The sequence below is a fragment of the Mus pahari genome, chromosome 21, assembly GCF_900095145.1.
Source record: "Mus pahari chromosome 21, PAHARI_EIJ_v1.1, whole genome shotgun sequence".
Lineage (NCBI taxonomy): Eukaryota > Metazoa > Chordata > Mammalia > Rodentia > Muridae > Mus > Mus pahari.
The window spans coordinates 7,420,436-7,431,907 of record NC_034610.1 but is presented as its reverse complement, the minus strand read 5'-3'; positions in this window follow the sequence as shown (position 1 = coordinate 7,431,907).

Here is an 11,472-nt window from a genome sequence, read left to right as displayed (position 1 = left end):
GAAATCAAGGAAGATCTCAGAAGATGGAAAAATCTCCCATGTTTGTGGATTGGCGGGATTGATATTGTAAAAATGGACATTTTTGCTGAAAGCAGTCTACAGATTCAGTGCAATTCCCATCAAAATTCCAACTCAATTCTTCAGATTTAGAAAGAGCAATTCTCAAATTCATTTGGAATAACAAAAACCTAGGATAGCGAAAACTATTCTCAACAATAGAATAACTTCTGGGGGAGTCACCATCCCTGACCTCAAGCTGTACTACAGAGCAATGGTGATAAAAATTGCATGATATTGGTAGAGTAACAGATAGGTAGATCAATGGAATAGAATGAAGACCCAGAAATTAACCCACACATCTACAGTCACTTGATATTTGACAAAGGAGCTAAAACCATCCAGTGGAGAAAAGACAGCATTTTCAACAAATGGTGCTGGTTCAACTGGTGGTTATCATGTAGAAGAATGCAAATGATCCATTCATATCTCCCTGTACAAAGCTCAAATCCAAATGGATCAAGGACTTCCACATAAAACCTGATACACTGAATCTAATAAAAGAGAAAGTGGGGAAATTCTGGAACACATGGGCACAGGGGAAAAGTTCCTGAACAGAACACCAATGGCTCTAAGATCAAGAATTGATAAATGTGACCTCATAAAATTGTAAAGCTTCTGTAAGGCAAAGGACACAGTCAATAGGACAAAATGGCAACCAACAGATTGAGAAAAGAGCTTTAACAATCCTACATCAAATAGTGGACTAATATCCAATATATACAAAGAACTCAAGAAGTTAGTCCCCAGAGAACCAAATAACCCTATTAAATAATGTGGAACAGAGCTAAACAGAGAATTGTCAACTGAGGAATCTTGAATGCCAGAGAAGTACCTAAAGAAATGTTCAACATCCTCAGTTATCAAGGAAATGCAAATCAAAACAACCCTGAGATTCCACCTCACACCAGTCAGAATTGCTAAGATCAAAAACGCAGGTGACAGCAGATGCTGTCAAGGATGTGGAGAAAGAGGAACACTCCTCCATTGCTGGTGGGATTGCAAGCTGGTACAACCACTCTGGAAATTAGTCTGGCAGTTCCTCAGAAAATTGGACATAGTATTATCTGAGGACACAGCTATACCACTCCTGGGCATATACCCAGAAGTTGCTCCAATATGTAATAAGGACACATGCTCCACTATGTTCATAGCTGCCTTATTTATAATAGTCAGAAGCTGGAAACAATCCAGATATCCCTCAACAGAGAAATGGATACAGATCATGTGGTACAATTACACTAATTAAAACTACTTAGTCTGAGAAGATTCACAAGACAAGTTCAGATAAGCTGGAAGGGCTGTTGAGGGGGGAGGAGACTCTGGTTGTCAAGCTGCCTGCAGAGGGTTCCAAGGTTTCAGCTTTCATGAGTCATTACACATATAGTGGGCTTTCTGGTGCTCCTCATTGTGTCTGTTTAGGGATCAAAACATTGATGACATTTGTGAATGACTTAGATTCTCCTTTAAATTACTTAAAATTCTTTGAAAATAATGGTGTGAAATCTTTAATTGATGACAAACATCACTAGTGCTGCAAGGCCCTGTGATTTGGCTGTTGCTAAGAGAATTTTATTACTGTTTTTAATTTTTTTTGGTCAATTCAGGTTCTCTGTCATCTTATAGTTCAGGAAGAATATATATATATATATGTGTGTGTGTGTGTGTGTGTGTGTGTGTGTGTGTGTGTGTGTGTGTGTGTATAGGTGTATGTTTCTCCTGGGGTTTAAATTTATGAAGTCTTCCCTATCTGCATTAGTTAATCATCTTGTTGCTGTCATGAAATGCCTGAAAAGAAGCAATTTGAAGGGGGTCAGTTAATTTTGGCTTATAGTTTGGGGGATCAAGTCCATCATGGACATCATAGTAGCAGATGGGAGGCAGCTGGTTGTATCACATCCCAAGGATACAGAGAATAATGACTGCTGGTACCCATCTGGCTCTCTCCTTTTCATCCATTCTCTTAACTATATTATTAAACTCCTTTATACTGTTATGTAGCTCTCCAACCTCCAATCTTTCTCATAACTCTAATGAATTTCACTTACTCTGTTGATCTCTCTCGTATCTCGTTGGTTTGATATAATCATCATTTTGATTTTTTACCTTGGGCAATTTATTTATTTATTTTAAAATATTTATATTTAAGGGGCTTTTTTTTTTTTTTTCGAGATAGGGTTTCTTTGTATAGCCCTCGCTGTCCTGGAACTCACTCTGTAGACCAAGCTGGTCTCAAACTCAGAAATCTGCCTGCCTCTGTCTCCCAAGTGCTGGGATTAAAGGCGTGCGCTACGACTGCCTGGCTTAATTTAAAAAAAAAAAATGTGTACAGCATTAATGTATTGTCAGTGTAGCTACCTCAGCAATAATTCTACACTCAATATCGCCTATGTCTGTAGTTGTCTGTAGCTTGAGTTCTAGAGTTTGTGACAACGGAATGTAGCTTTTTAGAAGAAAGAGCAATTTCTGTGGTGCTGTGCGTGGTATGGACAACTGTGTATGTGGGACAATCACCATCTTCCATAAATCACTTGAGGCAAGTTTTCACGGTGGATCCACATGCATGAGAGGCAGATATTAGCAGCTATTAGGGCAGCAGAAATATGATGTCTATCCATTTCAAGAAACTATGCAAACTCTGAACTTCAGTGATACAGGATACTTAGAAGCGAGACGCGGCACGTGTCTGTCGGAAGTCAAGTCTCAATCAGCATGGCCAGTGGGATGCCCATCAGTGTCTAAGTGCAGTGTTCGTGGCTCCAGCTGATAGTAACGATCTGTTCAATCACTTCCGGGACAAACAAGACTACCCAGATGCTCCGCAGAGCCTCCGAACCCTTACTTAACCTCTGAGCATAGACTGTCCAGTCGGCTTCTTGGAGCCAGAGGAGAGTATATCTAATCCCTGGTGGTCTCCTTGGGCCCAAGCCTCCACAGCTGGCACTCGGCTGATCTTGTGGCAACAGGAGGGTAGATGTAGCATTCATTTTTTTCCCCATTAGCCTCTGAAGAAGATCTATGAATGGTTGCCTGCCTGGATGCCTCTCAGAAACAGTGGGAAGATGGAAATGATACCTCTAGCTCAAAGGACCAGATAATCCAAGCTTCCAGGACAGCTGGATGCTTCACGTTTCTCTACATGTGTGTGTGTGTGTGTGTGTGTGTCAAGGTGGCTCTTCCCAGAAGGAACCTAAGGCGGGGGGGCACAACATGGGTGGGCTGTTTTCCGGGGGCAATGCCACACAGTACTAACCGAACAAGTACTTAAGATGACTTTAGACGCTGTCAGTAGTACAACTACAAATATTTGGGGGGTTTGGTATGAATGATAAATGGGGGTCTCCTACAAGGGAAGTTCCACTTGGGTCAGGATTAATCTTGACAAACCTAATGGTAGATATTGGCTATATGAAGTCCTGCTCTATAATGCTATTGTGTGTCTGTGTTCCATAGGAGCCCTGTCCCATTCCAGAAAGAGGTCTGGAGAGATGGGTTGGTGGGTAAGAGTGCTTGCTTCACAAACATGAAAACCTAAGTTTGGATACCAGAACCCACATAAAGTCCAGGTGTAGCCATGTCTATCCCTGTAACACTAAGGTTGTTGTTAGGGATAGAGACGAGAGAATTCTTTGGGCTTGCTGGCTACTAGCCTAGCTTGGTTCAATAAGAGGCCTTGTATAAAGGGAATAAGAGAAAGACTGATAGAGTAGGGCTCTGCCCCCTGTGCTTGTGCACAAACATATATCATGTGATATACAGTGTGTATGTAATATTATTCATATATAATATATAATGTCTATAAGTTTTTAAAAGCACCCTAGTGAAATATGTGTTCCATCATTCTTCTTTGTTTCGGTCTTCTCTCTCTGACTCTCTCTCTCTGGCTCACTGTCTGCCTCTGCCTCTGCCTCTGCCTCTGCGCCTGCCTCTGCCTCAGCCTCTGCCTCAGCCTCTGCCTCTGCCTCTGCCTCTGCCTCTGCCTCTGCCTCTGCCTCTGCCTCTGCCTCTGCCTCTTCCTCCCCTCTTGCTTCCTATACAGAGAAGGTATCCTTTAGTCTGATACCTCTCCGTTTATTGATCAGCTTGAGTACATGTCAATGGGAAAGTTATATGAACTTAGACACAGAGGATTGCTTAGGAACTCTGATAAGACCACAAATGCTCCCATGACCCCCTCCACTCTGTTGTGTTTCTTCGGCCTTAATAAGCCACCATCACCCTAGACGATTGTCCAATCACTCTGATTGATGCTGTCAACATCAGTCATTCATAGTTCCCTGCACCCTACAGAGGGGATGGGATCATGTAATGAGGAATGTTGAAATTAAGTTTTATTCAACTGAAGTCTAATTTTAAGTGACTACTACATTTATAGAGGTGGCATCGCATCCAAGAAGCAGTACTCTGAGAGAAAATGGCTCACTTCAAATTTCTGCCCTGTTGTTTTCCCTTTGGGTATTGACTAAAGGCACAGTCCACAAGCAACATATATAAATACACAGTCAAAAATTGTCTGGGAACACAGAGGTGGCTGTAGTCTCCCTAGCAAGGGAATGCCAGAGCTAGTTCAGGGCACGGTGCATATCATCTAAGTCATTGTACCATGGGGAGAGTTAAGTACATTTCAGAGGGAATGGAGGAAATGTTCACTACTGCCCGGGGCCTCAGGGAGGAGGTTGAGTTGTCTACATCTTTCTATGAGAGCTTAAATGTTCCTCCGTTTTCTGTTTTCATGAACTGGACAAAAAAAAAGGGAGGATTTTAGAGAGAAAAGTCCTGACATTGGTTCGTGTTTGCTTAGCATGGATGGAGTCATTTCAGTGATGTGCTTCAAAATCAAAGTACTCGCAGTGGCTGCTGGGAGACCGGCGCTCAGTCTCTTGAGTTAATAAAGCTTTCTGAATCCAGAGCCATACATTGTCCCTAGAGGTTTCATTTGCAAGAGAGCCAGAAAATGAGACCAGAGCATGTGGCCACTGGAGGGTCACAGAGAGTTCACGTACCAGCAAGGCAGGGCCCCAGAGACGATTAGTAAAAATATCCACCAGCCTTTAGCAAGGCCTCTGCAGCCTGTCCTTGCTTTTTTATTTGTATAGTTTCTAAATTACATTGTAATTAGTGTGAAAAGTAATGGGTTCCCGCGTCCCACTCCTGTGAACGCATCGTTTCATTTGGCTGTTATTTAGCCCCACCTCCTCACCCCTGCCACATTTTCATTTTTCCCCCTTCTGACTTCACGATGCGGCTACACATGTGGCTACCCTCAAACACCCTCAAAAATCAGCTTCAGCCTTAAGGTCATAGATAGATCAACTGACTGATAGGTTATAGGAGGGTTTTTTTGTTTTGTTTTGTTTTGATTTTTCGAGACAGGTTTCTCTGTATAGCCCTGGCTGTCCTGGAACTCACTTTGTAGACCAGGCTGGCCTCGAACTCAGAAATCTGCCTGCCTCTGCCTCCCGAGTGCTGGGATTAAAGGCATGCGCCACCATCGCCCGGCAGGTTATAGGTTTTTAAATCTAGATTCTGCTTAGGAGAGAAAGCTTTGATAATTGACATTTTATCTTAATTTCCCTATCCATCCTTTTTAGTTTTTCCCTTCCAGGCCATATTCACACACCTGAACACTCATATGAACACAGGCACAGCATATTTTAAAGTAGATTCTACATGAGATAAAAGCGTGTGAGGAGTGTCTATGTGAGTCTGGCTTGTTTCACTTAACACAGTGTTCTCCAGCTCCATTCATTTTCGTGAAAATCACCAGTGCTTAGTGTGCACAGTACACTGCCTTTATCCAGCTATCTGTTGATGGCACCTGCACAGATTCCATAGCATGATAACCATGAATAACGCTGTAGTGATCATAGATATACATGTAGGTCTGTGGTGTGAAGACTTATTTTCCTCTGGGCCAGTGCCATGGTATGCTGGTGGACCCTCCATACTGGTTTTCCTAGTATCTACATCATCTCCCGTTCTCACCAGCTCTGCATAGGGCTCCTTCCATGTCAGAGTCTCGCCAGTGTTTGTTGATACTTGTTTTCTTGATGGTAACTATTCAAAGTACAATGAAAGGAATCTTCATGGAGTTTTAAATGCCCCCCCCCCCAGATGGCTAAGGATCTGGGACACTGTTGTGTGTGTGTGTGTGTGTGTGTGTGTGTGTGTGTGTGTGTGCATGTATGCGTGTATGTTGACAGTTTATATTTCTTTTAAGAACTATCTTTCAACTTATTTGCCAATTTAGGGAATTATTTCTCATTAAGTTTTTGAGGTATTCCTATTTCTCAGATATTAACCACCCTGTCAGAAATATAAATGGCAATGATATTTTTTTCCATTCTGCACACTGTCTCTCTACTATTTTTTTTCCTCTTGTGAAGAGATTTTTTAATTTCATACAATTTCAGTTGCCACTTGCTATTTCCCAAGCTGGTGGCCTCGGCAGTCTTTACTTTGCTAGTATTTCCAAGTATCTTCTAATCTTTTCCAATGAGGAGATTCCTTTTGGACTTTTGGATCTTAAATTGTTTTCATTTCCATGAGTTTTGATAAAAGATCTTCAGACTCTAGCCCAGGCTGGCCTAGAACTCAGACTAGTTCTGTCTCAGCGTACTGGATTTTGAATTGATTATCATCAGCTCTGACCCTTATTGTCTCATTGTTTAATTATTTCGGGCTTATTTTGTTTTTGTTTTTTCTTAAAACACTAAGGTGTATCATTAAGTTATTTATTTGAAGCCGTCGTGATATTTCAACGTAAGCTCTCAAAGTTATAAATGTTCCTTTTGCTGTATCCCAAAGATTTAGATATGAGTCTTCAATTTTTATTTGTAGCCAGTAAAAATTTAACTTCTTTCTCGATTTCTCCAGTTACCATTCAAGAGCGTATTGTTCAATCTTCATATGTTTGTGCCATGTCTGTAGTTTTGTTCCTCTCTAATGGAAGAGCTGGTGGTCATAAAGGACACAGAGCTGAATTTCTAGGAAAGACAGAAGACTAATATATGGAGGAAGCAATGAGAACAGCTACTTCCAAGATAGGAGGGGTCCCAATGCTGGCAGCTTTCTAGCCAGCCCCTGGGATGGATGCTTTATAGGGCCTTTAAGTTCTCCCCTTTCTCTTATTGGTTCTGTTAGACAGCCTCCCTTGTGCCTTCCACCACATCTACTCACCATGTCTTCTAGGCACATGCAGCAGCTACAGGGCGTAGTCTACTCTTGTCTTCCCTTTCTGCCGTGTCCCCTTCACTCTCCCTCACCTCAAGATATTATACAAGAGAATAAATTATTTTGATTTTTTCATATTCATTAAGACTGTTTCTAGACTGAGATTGTTATCTAGTCTAGAGAAAATTCTACGTATTTCTGAGAACTATGTGTATTGAATAGTTGTTGGAGGGTGTGTTCTATAGCTGCCTGTTAGATATATTTGATGCACAGTATAATGATGTTTAAGTCTGAAATTTCTTTCATCTGTAATTGGCACATGTGTTCAGAATAATTAAACCTTTTTGAATTTTATTTTTATTTATTTATTTTATTTGTTTGTTTGTTTGTTTGTTTGTTTTTGTTTTTCCAGACAGAGTTTCTCTGTATAGCCCTGGCTGTCCTGGAACTCACTCTGTAGACCAGGCTGGCCTCAAACTCAGAAATCCACCTGCCTCTGCCTCCCAAGTGTACACTACCACTGCCCAGCTATAATTATACCTTTTAGATAGCTCCTTCTCTTTAGTAATATCTAATGACCTTCCTCTTGTTTCACTAATTCTATCTTGAAGTCAATTTATTAGAAATAAATCTGGATACACATTTGTTTTCAACTTCCGTTGACTTGGTATTTTAATGCCCACACTTGATTTGCAGGACCTGTGTGTCTTTCCAATGGTGTGCATTTCTTGTAAACAATAGGTAGATGGATTCTGTTGATACTCCAATCACTTGCTCTGTGTCCTTTAACTGGAGTCATTACTGTTTTCTTTTAATACCATAATTGAAAGGGGTAATTCCTGTAATTTGGGGGATGAGTTTCTGGAATGATGAGATGTTTCTCTCTCTCTCTCTCTCTCTCTCTCTCTCTCTCTCTCTCTCTCTCTCTCTCTCTCTCTCTCTCTCTCTCTCTCCTGCTTGTTAGATGCTTCCTTGTTCACTACGCTGGACATGGTTCTTCTACATGCCTCTGTCTTTACCTATTCTTTTCACCAAATGTATTCTTTGCTGTGCTGCTATTTATTTGCATACTATTCCAGATATCTCTTCCTATATATTTAGGGATCTCCTTGGTGATTGGCTCATCCCTGAGGATTCACTACCCATTCATCACTCCAAACAGAGGAGAAAGGAAAAGAATTGCTGGAAGAACAGCAACCCCAAGCCAAACATGACATATACCTGCTGTTAATGAGATCAACGTAGACTAGATGATGACAATAATGTTGATTGTTTTATGAAGTTAAAAATTACTTAGATTACATGTAAAGTTAGTACATAAATAAAATGAAGAAAAAGAGAAGATTTAATAAAAGAAGGAAAGAGAAGACATTAGAAGAGAGGGAAGAGAGCAAAAGATAAAATGTTGCTGAAAAATAAAGATCCTTAAGCAAAATCATGTAATTGTAAGAGGAGAAATAAAATCATAAAATAAAAATAAGAGCCGGGCGTGGTGGCGCACACCTTTAATCCCAGCACTCGGGAGGCAGAGGCAGGCGGATTTCTGAGTTCGAGGCCAGCCTGGTCTACAAAGTGAGTTCCAGGATAGCCAGAGCTATACAGAGAAACCCTGTCTCGAAAAACAAAAACAAAAACAAAAACAAAAAAAATAAAATAAAAATAAAATTAAATCCTATTAGAAAGTAATACAACAGCAAAGAAGAAAACATTAAAAAGATCAAGAGTTGGAGTGGTGACTTCTTGAATCCTATAAAACTGGAGTCAGCCAGGTAGAAAGGGCTTAGCTGAGACTGAAGACCTGTCTCTCCTGTTTCAGCTGCCGTGGACTCAGAGTATCCTGTGGTCAGACAGTCCCGCCATGTCTTCCCTGTCCTTTTTCACACACCAGACGCTTCTGCTGAATACTCTTAGTTTTACAGTCTGTGGGCTGAAGGGTTTCGCAAATGTTCCCTAGACTCTCCAGACTACACACCCCTGGGTCGCTAGTGTTCTAAACAAGTGACACGGTCCGACAGACTTGAGAAAGGGCAGAATCAGACACAGCAGTGGCTGCTGGGTAGGAACATCAGGCCTTATGATGGCACAGCCCATTGACCAGTAAATACCATGTTCTCAGGATGAAACTGCAGATGTCTGAAATCCAGAGCTTTGAGCTCTCAATCCCATTGACAACGAGCCTCATGCCTGATAAATGGTTCAAGAGACAGGGAGTGATCAGACTCTAATTATGCTCAGGGGATGAGCTCAGTTATAAGACACAGTAGGCAATGTTATCGTTCATGAAAGCTTCTCTGTGTGATCTGAGCTTCTTGTTACCTGTACTTAAAAATATTTGTTTTAGAATTTCATATATTTTGATTATATGTACCCCAACTTTCCCTTGTTACCCCAACTTTTCCTTGTAACAACTCCTCTAACCCCCTAACTTCACAACCTCTTTTCTTTAAACCTATGGAGTCTAATTTGTGCTATCTATATACTTCTAGGTTTGGGAGTGATCCACTGGAGTGTGGCAAACCTACGGAGGTCACACTTTTTTTTTTTTTTTTTTTTTTTTTGGTTTTTTGAGACAGGGTTTCTCTGGGTAGTCCTGGCTGTCCTGGAACTCACTCTGTAGACCAGTCTGGCCTTGAACTCAGAAATCTGCCTGCCTCTGCCTCCCAAGTGCTGGGATTAAAGGCATGTGCCACCACGCCGGGCCAGAGGTCACACTCTTAAAAGAACATGTATTCTTCCTCTCTTAACAGCCATCAATTGCTGACAGTTTACTGACTGGGGTAGGACTCTAGGACCACCTTTCTCCTCATGCTTGGATTGTTGTCTGACATGATCTTATGCAGGTCTTGTTCATTTTGTATCACATGCATGCTGTTGAGGTCACGTGTGTGATTAGACTGTTGGGTATGAAAAACCCTACTTTGATGTGGTCATCTACTGCCTCTGACTCATTCTTTCAGTCCTTTTGTCCATGATGATTCCTGAGTCTCAGCACTTTTTAATACATAGTGTCCTACTCCCCCTTTCTCCGTGCATCTCTCGTGTGTTTCTCTTCCCAAACCTTGGATATGGACGTTGACCCCAGATTCCCTGACTTGCAGTTCTCTACTGTTATCAGATTACCATAGCTTGGCCTTAAACAACAGGTTCCTTCTGGAGATAGCACTGACCAGAGCCTACAAAGATTTGAGGAGTTCCTAAAAAGCAGTTGGTTTTCTTATGGCCTGAGTCTTGTGAGAGTGCTGGGCCTTGCCCTGTGGGTGGGACTGCCAGCCTCTTTCACCAGAACCATCTGGATTACCCTTGGACGAGGCTCTGCTCTCTGAACCATCACCCGGGAGCCACACCTGGATTCTGCTCCTTCTTGCCCTTGTGTTGTTGCTCCCTTCTCTTCAGTGCTCCTCTCTCCTTGGTAATAGCTGATGTTCTTCTCTCCGTTTGCTTTATTGGGTGGATATGACAAAGTGCAGTGTCTATACACACCTGACGTTTGCAACCACTTCCTTCTTTGATGTTTGAAAGCTGAAGACCAAAAGGCACTATTTTGTCTCTTAAAAGAAAACAGGAAAGCGAGTTAGCTCTTTGGTACAGGGCAGCCATTGCAACTTGAATGGCAGGAGATTATCTGTTCTTTGTGTTTAAACCAAGTATGTTCTACTGGGCCTTTCATGAGATCAGCCTGGTGTCCAGTGGCCATACTGGAATGCCTGCTTCTCTTGTTCCCTCACTAGAAGCAGAGATAGACCAGGGGAGTGAGGAGGCTGCTCGATTCTCCTGGCGCCATAACTTTGGGACCCTTTTGCTATTCTTTGCTTCTCTCAACTGCAGCTGATGGCCCTGAAAACAGAAGGCCTAAGGTTGCAAACCCATCAGACCAGTTTTAGTCTGACACTAATTCACAACAAAAGACAAAAGCTAAGGTGGGAAGTTTATTGCGTAATCTAAATTTTGCTCTAAATACCTTTTGTTTTCTTCTTTGTGAGAAACAGATGAGAAATAAAGTGTGGGTATTGTGAACTTATTCCAGCACTTGCTTGGGAGTCTGAACATTACAAGTTCAATGCCAATTGAAACTGTGCATCAAGTTCTAGGATGTTCTGGACTTTATGACGGGGCACTCTCTTTTAAAAGAGAAAAGGAAAGAAAAGAAAGGAAAGGAAAGGAAAGGAAAGGAAAGGAAAGGAAAGGAAAGGAAAGGAAAGGAAAGGAAAGGAAAGGAAAGGAAAGGAAGAGAGAAGAAAAGGA